Below are 12,287 nucleotides of genomic sequence, written 5' to 3' on the forward strand. Positions count from 1 at the left end.
TCCCTCTTTGCACAGGGGTGGCTTGTTTTCTGGGAGCACAGTGGTCCCTGCACCCAAGGTGAGTCCCTGAGCTTGGGCTCTGCAATAGGAAAAGATACTGTGGGCTTCTGCCCCTAATTGGCTGGCCTGACATTTAACAATGAGGGACAGGAGCTGTCTCTCCTAAGTGAGTTATTGGTGGACCCAATATGGCAGGAAGAGAGTGCTAGAGGGGGTGCTGGGCAGTGACAGGCAGGTATAGAGGATGAAAACTCTTCTGTGCAGCTGAGGGAGGGCAGTACCAGGGAAGGGGCATGTGTGAAAGTGGCCATGTGGAAGGGAGTTGGGGGCCCAGGAGGAGGCACTTGATGTTCATTGCCTTGGAGCAGCTGGGCTTGGCCATGGTGGGTGTTCAGGAAATGCACTTTAACAACTCTAGGGTAGCTTGATGGGCAGTGGGTGATTGGGGGAAGGGCCCATCTCTCTGGTCCTCCAGGCCAGGGAAGAATGATGGGATTGGAGTCTTGTTCTTCACATTCGCAGTGCAAGTACAGAAGGGGCTGGAGCTCCGACCAGGGAGGGCATTACTGGTGGGCTTTGTCCTCCATGGCACTGGTTACGGCTATATTAGTGGTCCCCAGTTAAGGTGTAAAAGGAAAGTTCTATGAAGGAACTGGCTCCCTTCTTCTAGACTGCACAGTGTTTGGTGTTGGGGGGGATTTCAATTGTTGCACCGGCCTGAGGACTGCTGGTCCTGTTTTCCCGACCATCAGAGGAAACTATTCTATGATGAGCACTACCTGGCGCAGGTCTGTAGCAAGGTCGGCTTAGAGGACGTGTTTCTGCACAGTGAACCAGTGCAGGGTGGGCAGTAGCCTCCTATTCCTCTGACCCGAGCTCACACCAGCCGCAGAGGGGATACACCTTTCTGCGGGGACAGACCAGGAGTAGCATTGACCGGATTTACATGAAGGAGAGCACGTCGACAGCCCAGGTGGTGCCAATGGACTGTTCGGATCACGGAGCTCTCACCGTGTGCTCAATGTGGGCAATTCCCTGACCCAGGGCAGAGGATATTGAAGCTGAACATCCAGAGCTTGCAAGATAAAGGAGCAGGGGGGCGAGGCCTGGAGGTGTTGGCAGAACGGGAAAGCATCAGAGGGTCCTATGGCAACCAGGGGGATTGGTGGAAGTCGGTGAGGGAGGAGTTGGCGGCTTTGTTCCGGCGGCTGGGGAAACATCACAACATTAAAGAAACCAACAGTGCCAAGTCCTGCAGCGTCACCCGTGGGATTTCCACAAAACCATCCAGGCAGGGGAGCCAGTCAGCGTGTGACTGTACGATCGGATCAAGCGACAGCTGCCCGAGTTCCAGGAGATGAGGCTGCAGCTGGCCGATATGAGAGGGAGCACCGAGGAAGGGAGGAGCAGACTTCCTGACATTTTGCAGCCTGCAGGAATGGAGACAAAGCAGGGGATGCAGGGACTCAGGGCAGGACCCGTGAATCCGGTAGTGCAGGACCACAGTCGCTGGAGGAGGAGAGAGAGTCCTGCGAGAGGAAGCCGCTGGTGGGAAGCAATAAGTGCAGAGTGCAAACCAGCCAGCCGAGAGTCAGAGGGGTCTAGAAAATGAAATAGCAGCAGGTGTAATGGGCAGCACTCAGGACTTTGAATCCTGGAATCTGAGTTCAAATCTCAGTGGGAGCTCGTGGCAATACGTTGCTTTGCTACAAAGCACTGGAGCTCAATGTGTTTGGCTACTTTCTCTCAGGTAGAGAGTGAGGTTTTTCCCTCCTGCTGGGTGACTGATCCCCACTGGAGACAGGTCTCTGGTCTGGCTGGTTCAATGGGCTGGCGGCTATAGGTTGGGGTCCTAGAACTTAACAGTCTGGCTAGAGATTCCTGTGGATTGATCATATGGCTGCTTCACCTGATGTCCATAACTTTGGTCCCTGCAGCTGCCACACTCTTCCTCTTGCCCACATGGCACTTGAAGGAAGGAGGGCCATGGCCAGGCTTCATAGTCAGGGCTGGGCAGGAGGGAGGCAGAGTCCCAGGCTGGAGCCCAGCACCTCTCCTCCTCTGCCAAAGTAGCTCAGTTGGGAGAGTGTTAGACTGAAGATCCCAGGTTTTGGCAGGCCCTTTCATCCCTCTTTGTACAGTGATAACTTGTGTTCTGGGAGCACAGTGGTGCCTGTACCCCAAGGTGAGTCCTTGGGCTTTGCAATAGGGAGGAAAAAAAAAAACCTGTGGGCTTCTGCCCCTAGTTGCCTGGCCTGACCTTTAACAATGAGGACAGGAGCTGTCTCTCCTACATGAGTTGTTGGTGGACCCAATATGACAGGAAGAGAGTGAGGCAGGGTGACCTTCAGGAATGGTGCCAGAGGGGGTGCTGGGCAGTGACAGGCAGGAATAGGGGATGAAAACTCCTCTGTGCAGCTGAGCGAGGGCGGAGCCCTCCCATGTTTAAAAGTCCTGGGGTGTTGTTCCCCCCTGTTCAGGCAGCCCTGGGGCCCTGCACTTCACACAGCTCTCCCTGATTTCAGCTGTTAGTGAGGGAGCCTCACTGCTAGTGCAGACTGGGCAGTTTCTTCCATGAGAGACACTGTCCCAAAGCAGGACTAATGCTTAGAGCTGGTTATCAGTGATTTCAGAACTGTTGGTCTGCAGCAAGACTCTCCATTGAGTCTTAACCAGCTCTGTTATTACACAGGGAAGAACAAAAGGGTCAAATGGGGCCTGGAAGCCTTAAGAAGAATCCACCCCACCGAGTACAACACTTGTCGCTACCTGCTCCCAGCCCCAATGAGAACGTTTTGGGGTCACTCCTTGCCTGTATCAACATAGGGGGGTCTCAGAGAATGCTAATTAACAGGTGCTCCAGTGGCGCAATTGGTTAGCGCACAGTACTTATAGGGCAGTGCTGAGAGGAGCTATGCTGAGGTTGTGAGTTCAAACCTCACCTGGAGCACTGGTTTTCATTAGCCAAGTGGTGTCACCCCCTCATTTGGAATGTAGAATTCCAGCCCTGGGCACCCTCAGGAGGGGGCTAATAAAAATGCCCCTTCACTTATTACCTCCTCTCCAGGTCAGAATCTACAATCCTTTCTCCCCCCCAGCCCCTGTGCCAGGATCCCTCAAGCAGAGCCTGGAGTCCTGCCCCTGGCATCTGTACTATTGACAAAGACTAAGTGACAGGGACAAAACACTCAAATCCCGCCTGGTGCGGGGAGCCACGTTTGCTCTTCAAATTCTGTCATTGGTACATTTCCAGGCCTGGGAATGTCCCACAACAGCATTTAATGGGAAGCTGCCTGCAGAACAGTGACACTGCACAGAGCTCCTGTGGAGGAGGGGTGGGAATTAGTAACATTTTGAGGATCGTTTGCTGACAAGGTTTGTCTCTGTTCATATTTCGCCTTCAGGTGTTATGTTGATGGATCTTTAGTATATTTTTGGGAGGTTAATAACTATCTCCTCAACTTTATTTACTCAACTTAAAAATTGGTGTCACTTGATTTTTGCATCTCCCTGTGAAAATACAACTGACGTGTGGCTTTCTACAGGGGGCCATGATGTTAAGGTTGGGGAATTCAGTCTCTGTACTTCTGGGAGGGGGTGTTGCTTTTCTACAGCTGCCTCACGGACAGGCACACCAGGCTGTTAGCTGCACCCACTGTCCTTGCCAGGGGCCCTGCTGAACCCTGGGCGGCTGCACTGCCGTGCTGGGGTGACTCTGCAGGTGGAGAAGCTGCTGTGGAGCAATGTAGAGCAGGTGCAGGAAGGAGACGGGGTCACTATTCTCATTCTGAGCTGCACAGTTTTCCAAATTTGGGACTAGATTCATAGATTCATAGACTTAAGGTCAGAAGGGACCATTATGATCATCTAGTCTGACCTCCTGCACAATGCAGGCCACAGAATCTCACTCACCCACTCCTGTAACAAACCCTAACCTATGTCTGAGTTATTGAAGTCCTCAAATTGTGGCTTAAAGACCTCAAGGTGCAGGGAATCCTCCAGCAAGTGACCTGAGCCCCACGCTGCAGAGGAAGGCGAATGTCTGAGAACAATTCTAAGGGAAGGTGAATGCAGAGCAGTGACACTGGAGATGCCCAGACCTCCAATGGGGCAGCGTGGAAATTAATAATGGGAAGATCCTTTGTGAAATTAGTCGTCACTGCCAAGATTTGTCTCTGTTCCTATTTCACGCTGTGGTGTTAGTTAGAGGAATCAGGACAGAGTTTTACTATATTAATTAAACACTTAATTTTATTTAACCAAGCAACAAACTTAGTGTCACTTATGTTTTCTCTCCTAGCAAGAATGAATTGAATTTTGTGACTTTCTGGAAAGTGCAGTGAGATTAAATGTGGGGAATTCAGTCTCTGTGGTTGTGAGCTAATGTTTTCCTCTCACAGGTCAGTGCCTGCATTGAAATACCAAGAGGGATCTAAGGGCTGGTGTACGCTGGGCACTGAACTGACAGAGCGACGTCTCTCAGGGTGTGAATCCCTCCTCCCCCCAAACCCATAGAGTTAAGGTGACCTAAGCCCTGGTTAGATAGTGCTTAAGAAAAGGAAGAAATGTTCTGTCAATGCAGCTATTACAGGGCTGGGAATACCCTCCAGTCACTGTCTACTCCAAAGTGCTATAGCAGCACCACAGTGGTGCAATGGGTTAGTGCCCAGTACTTACAGAGCAGTGCTGAGTGGAGTCATGCTGAGGTTGTGAGTTCAAACCTCACCTACAGCACTAGTTTCCTTTAAGCAAATGGCTTCTGCCAATCATTTTGCCCTGCAGAAAATACAATTGCAGCTCAGAAGACACCAAGGTCCCCTTGCTTTACAGAGAGCAGGGCAGATTCCACAGATCTACCAGGCTCTGCTCCCCACCAGCCGCCTGTGTCAGGAGGGGTCGAGCAGAGCCGAGAGCACTGCCCCCGACTCCCCCTCAGTCTTTGCTCCCCAAACCACCTGTGTGCTCACCCTCTTCGCTGTGAGACTCAAACCCTGCCTGGCTTTCTGTATGTTGGGGTTTTTTTGTCTGTCGCGTTGATGTGCATGTGGGTCCTGTGTGATTTTTGTGGATGCCTTGCATAGTTTTGTGTGTGTGTGTGTGTGTGTGTGTATGACTTTTGCATGCAGATTGGTTTTTTGCTAAGTATTCTTTTGGTATGTGGTTTTTGTGCTTTCCTGTTGTGGGCTTTTGCTGTATTTTTTGGTGTGGATTTGTTCTATGTTTTGTGTGGCTTTCCCTTATGTGTCTATGGCTCTGTGTGCTGTGTGGGTTTAGCTTTTGTTTATGTCTGTGTGGGCCTGTGCAGTCTGTGATGTTCTCATTCTCTCTAGTTGTCTCTCTGTTTGTATCTTCATGTGTAAATTCACTGGAACTTTTCAAACTCTCCACAGCTTTGCCAATTTTCACCAGGAATTTTACTCATTAACAAATTCTCACTTGTTCCCTACCAGTTGGTGACCATTGCCCCAGGGGCCTGTCAGTCTCAGGGTCCTGATTTCCCATTGACCCTTCCCCCTTCTATTGGAACTGGGAACTAGCCAACCAAAAAAACCCCACTCAGTTTTAGTAAAGGGCCAACAGTCCCTTACACAAGCTGGGCCTGTGAGGGAGGGAGAGCTCAGTGGTTTGACTATTGGCCAGCTAAACCCAGGTGTGTGAGCTCAGTCCTTGAGAGGGCCATTTAGGGATCTGGGATAAAAATCTGTCTGTGGATTGGCCCTGCTCTGAGCAGGGGGTTGGACTAGATACTTCCTGAGGTCCCTTCCAACCCTGGTATTCTATGATAGGGTCACCAATGTTCAGAGAAACTATCACAAGCTGGGCCCATGGTGTAATGGTTGGCATGCTGGAATCTGAGTTCAAATCTCAGTGGGACATTATGGTAAATCCCTGGAGATCCAAGCGCTTTCCTATCTCCAGCTGTATAAGAATGAGTTGTTTACCTTGTGCTGAGTGACTCATCCCCACTGGAGCCAGGTCTCTGGTGGGAATGGGGTTTAGAAGTGGCTATGGTTTGACTGGGTGTTTGGGATTTCTGATGCCCACAAGTTTGGCCCTTGTGCTTTCTACCACACTTTTCCTCTTGCCCACATGGCGCTTAAAGAAAGGAGTGTCAGGGCCAGGTTTCATAGTCAGGGAAAGGCAGGAGGGAGGCAGAGTCCCAGGCTGGAGCCCAGCACACCTCTCCTCCTCTGGGCACCTAGGACAGAGGCGGCTGGTGCTGACAGCTCCAAGGGAAGGCTTAAAAGCCACAGAGCAACCAAGGGCAGGGCAAGAGGAGAGGAGAACCACGCCTATGCGTAGCCAGCAGACAGCCACAGAGACACCCAGCCAGGCTGCTCCCTGGCATGCCAAACACCCACTGAAAACCACCCGCAGCCAGCTGCTGATGCTTTGTGGCCAACATCAGAAGATGGGAGGAAAGCAGGGCCAGCCTCCTGGTGGGGCCTGTCAGAGTCTACCCTCACTTGAAACTGGGCGGTTTCAAAGTGAGGACCCGCATGTATTCTGCCACCATGTCAAAGGTCTCACCCCCACTTGGAACTGTTGGGCTCCAATGTGGGGACCTGACTTGGTTTCCCTTTAAACTACCATGTCCTGGTCTGCACCCTCACTTGAAACTGGGGGGTTTCAAAGTGAGGACCAGCATGTATTCCCCCCCCACCCTAACCCTTAGGGTAGGATTCCTTCTCGCTGCCACCAGTCAGGTTAACGTGTCTGACGCACGGCCTGTCCCCCAAGCTTCCCCTGGGGAACCCAGATTCAAATCCCTTGAATCTCTACACACAGGGAAGCAGCCCACTTCCCCCTCCCCTTCCCCTGAATTTCCCCAAGGGAAGGAATTAACCAAGTCCAAAGAAAAGAAAAGAATTTATTAAAGAATAAAAAGAAAATACAGAATCTCTATGAGCCCAAGCTGGACACTCATAGGGTATAACCTTATCAATCTCTGGAGAGAATCCCCTCTCCCGCTTTTCTCAGTAAAAGCAATATCAGCAAACAGGAATAAAGCATTTCCTTTAGCAAACACACAATTGCAAATATAGAAATCAAATCATAAGACTAATTTGCCTTTCTAATTAATACTCACTATTAATTAGTAGAAACTACTCCAGGAGAACTTGGAGACATGACTGTCCTCTGTTAGATTCAAGAACAGTTCTCACACAGACAAAGGCTTCCCTCCACAGAGATTTGAGAAAATCTTATCTCTGATTGGTCCTCTGGTCAGGTGGTCACCAGGTACTACATGTTAACCCTTTACAGGTAAAAGAACCCTTAACCCTTAACTATCTGTTTATGACAGGGCCTCTTACTGTTCCCACTCCAGGTGCTCACTTTGGCAGTGGGGCAGGAGATTTTACCCCAAGAGGCTTTTCCCCAGCTGGCGAGAAGCAGAGAAACACCCAGGCTCCCAAGGCGCTATGTAGCAACCCCCTCCAGCACAGGGACAGGCGCACACTTGGAAGAGGGAAACTGCTCCACACGCTAGCCCGGGCAGCCGCCCATTTTCTTTGGCAAGTCAGGAAGGGCAAAGGCGAGACTGGAAGCACCTGGGGCTCATGCCCCAGCCTTAGTGACACCCAACCCCCAACTCCTTCCCGGGGCTCTAGCTGAAGCCAGAGCATTGGCCTGAGCAGCCAAGAAGAGGTTCCAGCCCTGAAGGGAGCAGGATGTTCAGCCCAAAGGTAAAATTGCACAACCACGAAGGGACTCGAACCCTCAATCTCCTGATCCGAAGTCAGATGCCTTATCCATTAGGCCACATGGTCACAGGAACAAAACCTTTCCAAGCACTTATTTGGAAAAGGCCGACACTGTGTTTCTCAGGTCCTCTACTGAATGGGGCCGAGACTCTCTGGGCACAAGAAGTCGAGTTCCCAGCGAGATGTGAGACAATTCTCTTGAGCCAGGTGCAGGACTTTGGCAGGGAGGCTCAGGGATGAGGGACTGGGGTGCAGCGGACAGACCAGCTATCTAGGTGCTTAGATTTGGTCTCACTGAGGAGGAGGAGGAATCCTGCTGACAGGCAGTGGCTGTGGAGAAAAAGAGGGATCTCCAGGCTGCTCAGGTCTCCTTCTTCCAGCTCCTCATCTGGCTGAGCTGCTCCACCGGCCTGGACAAGTCCTCTGCATGCACAGCAAATAGCCCAAGAGCCATTGCTGCCCAAACCTGTGCTGGGGGGTGAGCTTCTGTCTTCCCTGTCCCATCTGCCCTAGAACAGACCTCTAGATTGAGAGAGACAGTCAACAACGATTAAGGCTAAGATTATATAAAGGGGGTCACAGAATTTGTGACTTTCAGAGATCTCAGTGACATTTTCCGCCTCAGCCCTGGGGCAGGAAGACTGGGGCTGTCGGCCAGTGGGGGCCTCACAGCTATCAGCCACCAGTGGCGGAAGGGGCTCCCACAGGCCCATGCCACCACGGATGGACCCCACAGCTCCCAGCTACTGTGAGCAGTGGGAGGCCCCCAGAGCTCCCAGCTGCTGTGGGTGGATCCCAGAGCTCCCAGGCACCACATGTGACAGGGGGACCCTGGAGCTCCCAGTCGGGTGACTGCGTTATAAGTCCGGTCAGCGGTGCTGCGGGGCTCAGGCAGGCTGGTCCCTACGTGTCCTAGGGCACCGCGCTGCGCCCTGGAAGTGGCCAGTAGGTCCCCCCTGCTGCACCGCTGACCAGGAGCCGCCTGAGGTAAGTCTGCACCCCAACCCCCTGCCCCAGCCCTGAACCCCCTCAAACCCAGAGCCCTCTTGCACCCCAGAGCCCTCACCCTCTGCACTTCAACCCCGTGCTCCAGCCCAGAGCTTCCTCCCACACCCCAAACCCCTCATCCCTGCCCCCACCCCAGAGCCATCACCCCGTCCTGGACCCCGACCCCCCCTCTCAACCCACAGCCCCCTCCTGCACTCTGAATCCCTCGGCCCCACCCTGCAGCCTGGAGCCCCCTCCTCCACCCCAAACCCCTCATCTCCCCACAGCCCCCACAGGCAGACCCTGGAGCTCCCAGCAGCCATGGGTGGCCGGGGAGCCCCCACAGCCCCACCCCACTGCGTATGGACCCTGCAGCTCCTAGGAGCGGACCCCAGAGCTCCCAGCCGCTGCGGATGGACCCAGGGTTTCCCAACAGGCCTTGATGGCGGGAGGACCCCGCAGCCCCACGTCGTTGCTCACAGACCCTGCAGCGCCGCAGCCCCGGGAGCTCCCGGCCGCCCCGGGCAGGAGAGGAGCCCCCGGCGCCCAGACACCGCAGGCAGAGCCCGGAGCTCCCAGTCACCGGGGGGGCGGTGAGGAGAAGCCGCAGCCCCGGGAGCTCCCGGCCGCCCCGGGCAGGAGAGGAGCCCCCGGCGCTCAGACACCGCAGGCAGAGCCCGGAGCTCCCAGTCACCGGGGGGGGGTGAGGAGAAGCCGCAGCCCCCGGCCAGTGCAGGGGGCCCCGGGCAGGAGAGGAGCCCCCGGCGCCCAGACACCGCAGGCAGAGCCCGGAGCTCCCAGTCACCGGGCGGGGTTGAGGAGGAGCCGCAGCCCGGGAGCTCCCGGCCGCCCCGTGCAGGAGGAGCCCCGGCGCTCAGACACCGCAGGCAGAGCCGGGAGCTCCCAGTCACCGGGGGTGAGGAGAAGCCGCAGCCCCGGGAGCTCCCAGCCGCCCCGGGCAGGAGAGGAGCCCCGGCGCTCAGACACCGCAGGCAGAGCCCGGAGCTCCCAGTCACCGGGGGTGAGGAGAAGCCGCAGCCCGGGAGCTCCCGGCCGCCCCGTGCAGGAGAGGAGCCCCGGCGCTCAGACACCGCAGGCAGAGCCCGGAGCTCCCAGTCACCGGGGTGAGGAGAAGCCGCAGCCCCGGGAGCTCCCGGCCGCCCTGTGCAGGAGAGGAGCCCCGGCGCTCAGACACCGCAGGCAGAGCCCGGAGCTCCCAGTCACCGGGGTGAGGAGAAGCCGCAGCCCCGGGAGCTCCCGGCCGCCCCGTGCAGGAGGAGCCCCGGCGCTCAGACACCGCAGGCAGAGCCCGGAGCTCCCAGTCACCGGGGTGAGGAGAAGCTGCAGCCCGGGAGCTCCCGGCCGCCCCGTGCAGGAGAGGAGCCCCCGGCGCTCAGCCACCGCAGGCAGAGCCCGGAGCTCCCAGTCACCGGGCGGGGGGGTGAGGAGAAGCCGCAGCCCCGGGAGCTCCCGGCCAGGAGAGGAGCCCCCGGCGCCCAGACACCGCAGGCAGAGCCCGGAGCTCCCAGTCACCGGGGGGGGGGGGGGGGGGAGGAGGAGCCGCAGCCCCCGGCCAGTGCAGGTGGCCCCGCAGCTCCCAGCCGCCGCGGGCGGGCGGACGCCAGAGCCCCCCGCTGCCATCGGGACCCCGCGGCCGCCCCGGGCAGGACCCGTCACCCCGCGACCGGCAGGAAACAGCCGCGCGCGGAAGCGCCTCGCGCCCTGTGACCCCCCCGGTGCTGCGGCTTCTCGCCAGGCGGGAGGCGGCGCCGCGGCTGCGGTCTCGGTCCCTCCGCCCGGCAGCGGGACCCGCCCCGCGCGGCCTCGCGCCGCTTCTCGCGGGCGGCGCTGAGCTCTGAGCGCACAAGGCCCTGGCGGCTCCGCCCCGCATCGCTGTCACACAACGTCACCAATGGGAGCTGAGCCTGTCAGATCCGTCAGGTGGGGAGGCCCAATGGGAGACCAGCTTTCAGAGACCCGCCCCGCGCGAGGGCCAATGGGACATCAGCTGTCAGAAAACACTAGGCAGGCCGGCACCAGCCAACCAGGAACCGCCCCTCATCTCAAGCACCCAGACAGCCCCGCCCCCACCTGTCCTATGCCCCACAGCAGCAGCCAGCACGAGGTGGCTCGGGTCAGACCCCCCCCCAGCAACCCCCAAAGCAGAGTCTCAATTCCCCTCCCCCACCACTGCTCTTCATTAGGTAACGAGACCCCCAGACAGATACCAAAAAAGAAGGAAACACTTTCTGCTGCTTGCCACAACCACCCTCCTCCCCTGCAGCCCCTTCCCATGTCTGGCCACACGCTCCCAGCTCAGGGTGACCACACTCCCCGTCGGGGCAGGCTCTGCTCAGCCCGGCTCCCCACAGCCTGCACTAAACATGTGGGGCCCAGCCCCAAAACTTACTCATATTTTACCCCAATAGCCCCAAACTGCCGCTTTTAATATATGCAAATAAGGTGCTGCCACACTCAGGCCACGCCCCAGCTCTCCAGTGGATCCACCCGGCAGAGAACCAGGTGATATTTAAATTAGCCAGGACGTCGCTCAGTCATTGCCCTCTGCTCCCAGCAGGTGGCGCCGGAGAGCTCCGAGCTCGCTCACTTCCCTTTCTCGCGTCAGCTTCAGCCCCCGGGTCACAAACGCACCAACCGGGGAGCAGGAGTGCGGGGCTGCTCCAGGGTGACCAGCTGTCCCGTTTTTAAAGGGACAGTCCGGTTTGGCTGGACTTTTTCTCATATAGGAGCCTATTACCCCCCACCCCCGTCCCGTTTTCCACAATCGCTTTAAGGTCACCCCATGGGGCAGCTCTGCGGGGACGGACTTGCACACTTGGGATGTTAGTGCAAAAAACTTCTCCTGGGCTGAGTAAAGGGCAGAGACCTGCCCTGAGCCTGCCCTGAGTGGGGGTCACCCAAACCGACCCTCACTCGCCAGGCAGGTGTCACCCTTCTGCCTGGGGAAAAGGCAACAGGCCCCCACTCCCCAGCTCTGCGTGGGCGCAGAGCCAATGAGAACTTCTATTAAAAGAGAAAGAGAATCAAGCCTGAGTTTGGGAAAACCCCACAACCACATTCACATCTACGCTCATCAGCAACCCCCCCACCCCAGAGTACGCTGGGCAGTGCTGTGCCTCAGTTTCTCACCTTGTGGTGTGACAGTCCAATCCAATGTTCCTTTAAGAGACCCCTCCGCTCTCCTTCCCCCAACCCCCACTCCTCTTGGGCAGCAAAGCCCCAGGGGTGGGGGATGGGGGGGAAGGCATCAAAAGACACCTCCGCTTCTGCTGCCGACACTCCCTCAACTGGCTCTCGGTTTGCCCTGTTCACTCTGCGTTGCTGCCACTCCACGGCATTGTCCTTCACCCTGCTGCTGAGAGCTCCTGTGTCGCCACTTCCCCTGCTGCCACCTGCCTGTCTCCTGCAGCCTCTGTGCGGCCACGTAGTGGGGGAACCTCACTACAAGTGCAGCCTGGGCAGCCTCTGTCATTGCAACACCATGGGCAGGGTGAGAACCGCCAGCTGGGGGAGACTAACACCCTGCCCCGCCCCTTCCACCTGAGGCCCCGCCCCTCCTGCAAACACCCCTGT

At 56.7% G+C, this 12,287-nt stretch overlaps 1 protein-coding gene and 2 non-coding genes across 3 annotated transcripts in view; 2 read left to right on the forward strand and 1 right to left on the reverse strand.

Annotated features, from left to right (window-relative positions):
* Positions 1–12,287, forward strand: part of LOC120375429 (zinc finger protein 551-like) — a gene marked incomplete at both ends in the record, with an annotated part of 536,130 nt that overhangs the window by 89,179 nt on the left and 434,664 nt on the right. The gene's annotated exons all lie outside the window — the stretch shown is intronic.
* Positions 2,857–2,950, forward strand: TRNAI-UAU. The gene is made up of 2 exons: positions 2,857–2,894; positions 2,915–2,950. It is a non-coding gene; the product is annotated as a tRNA-Ile (tRNA).
* On the reverse strand, positions 7,700–7,772 carry TRNAR-UCG. The gene has a single exon. It is a non-coding gene; the product is annotated as a tRNA-Arg (tRNA).

This window comes from Mauremys reevesii, linkage group 12 (genome assembly GCF_016161935.1).
Source record: "Mauremys reevesii isolate NIE-2019 linkage group 12, ASM1616193v1, whole genome shotgun sequence".
NCBI lineage: Eukaryota > Metazoa > Chordata > Testudines > Geoemydidae > Mauremys > Mauremys reevesii.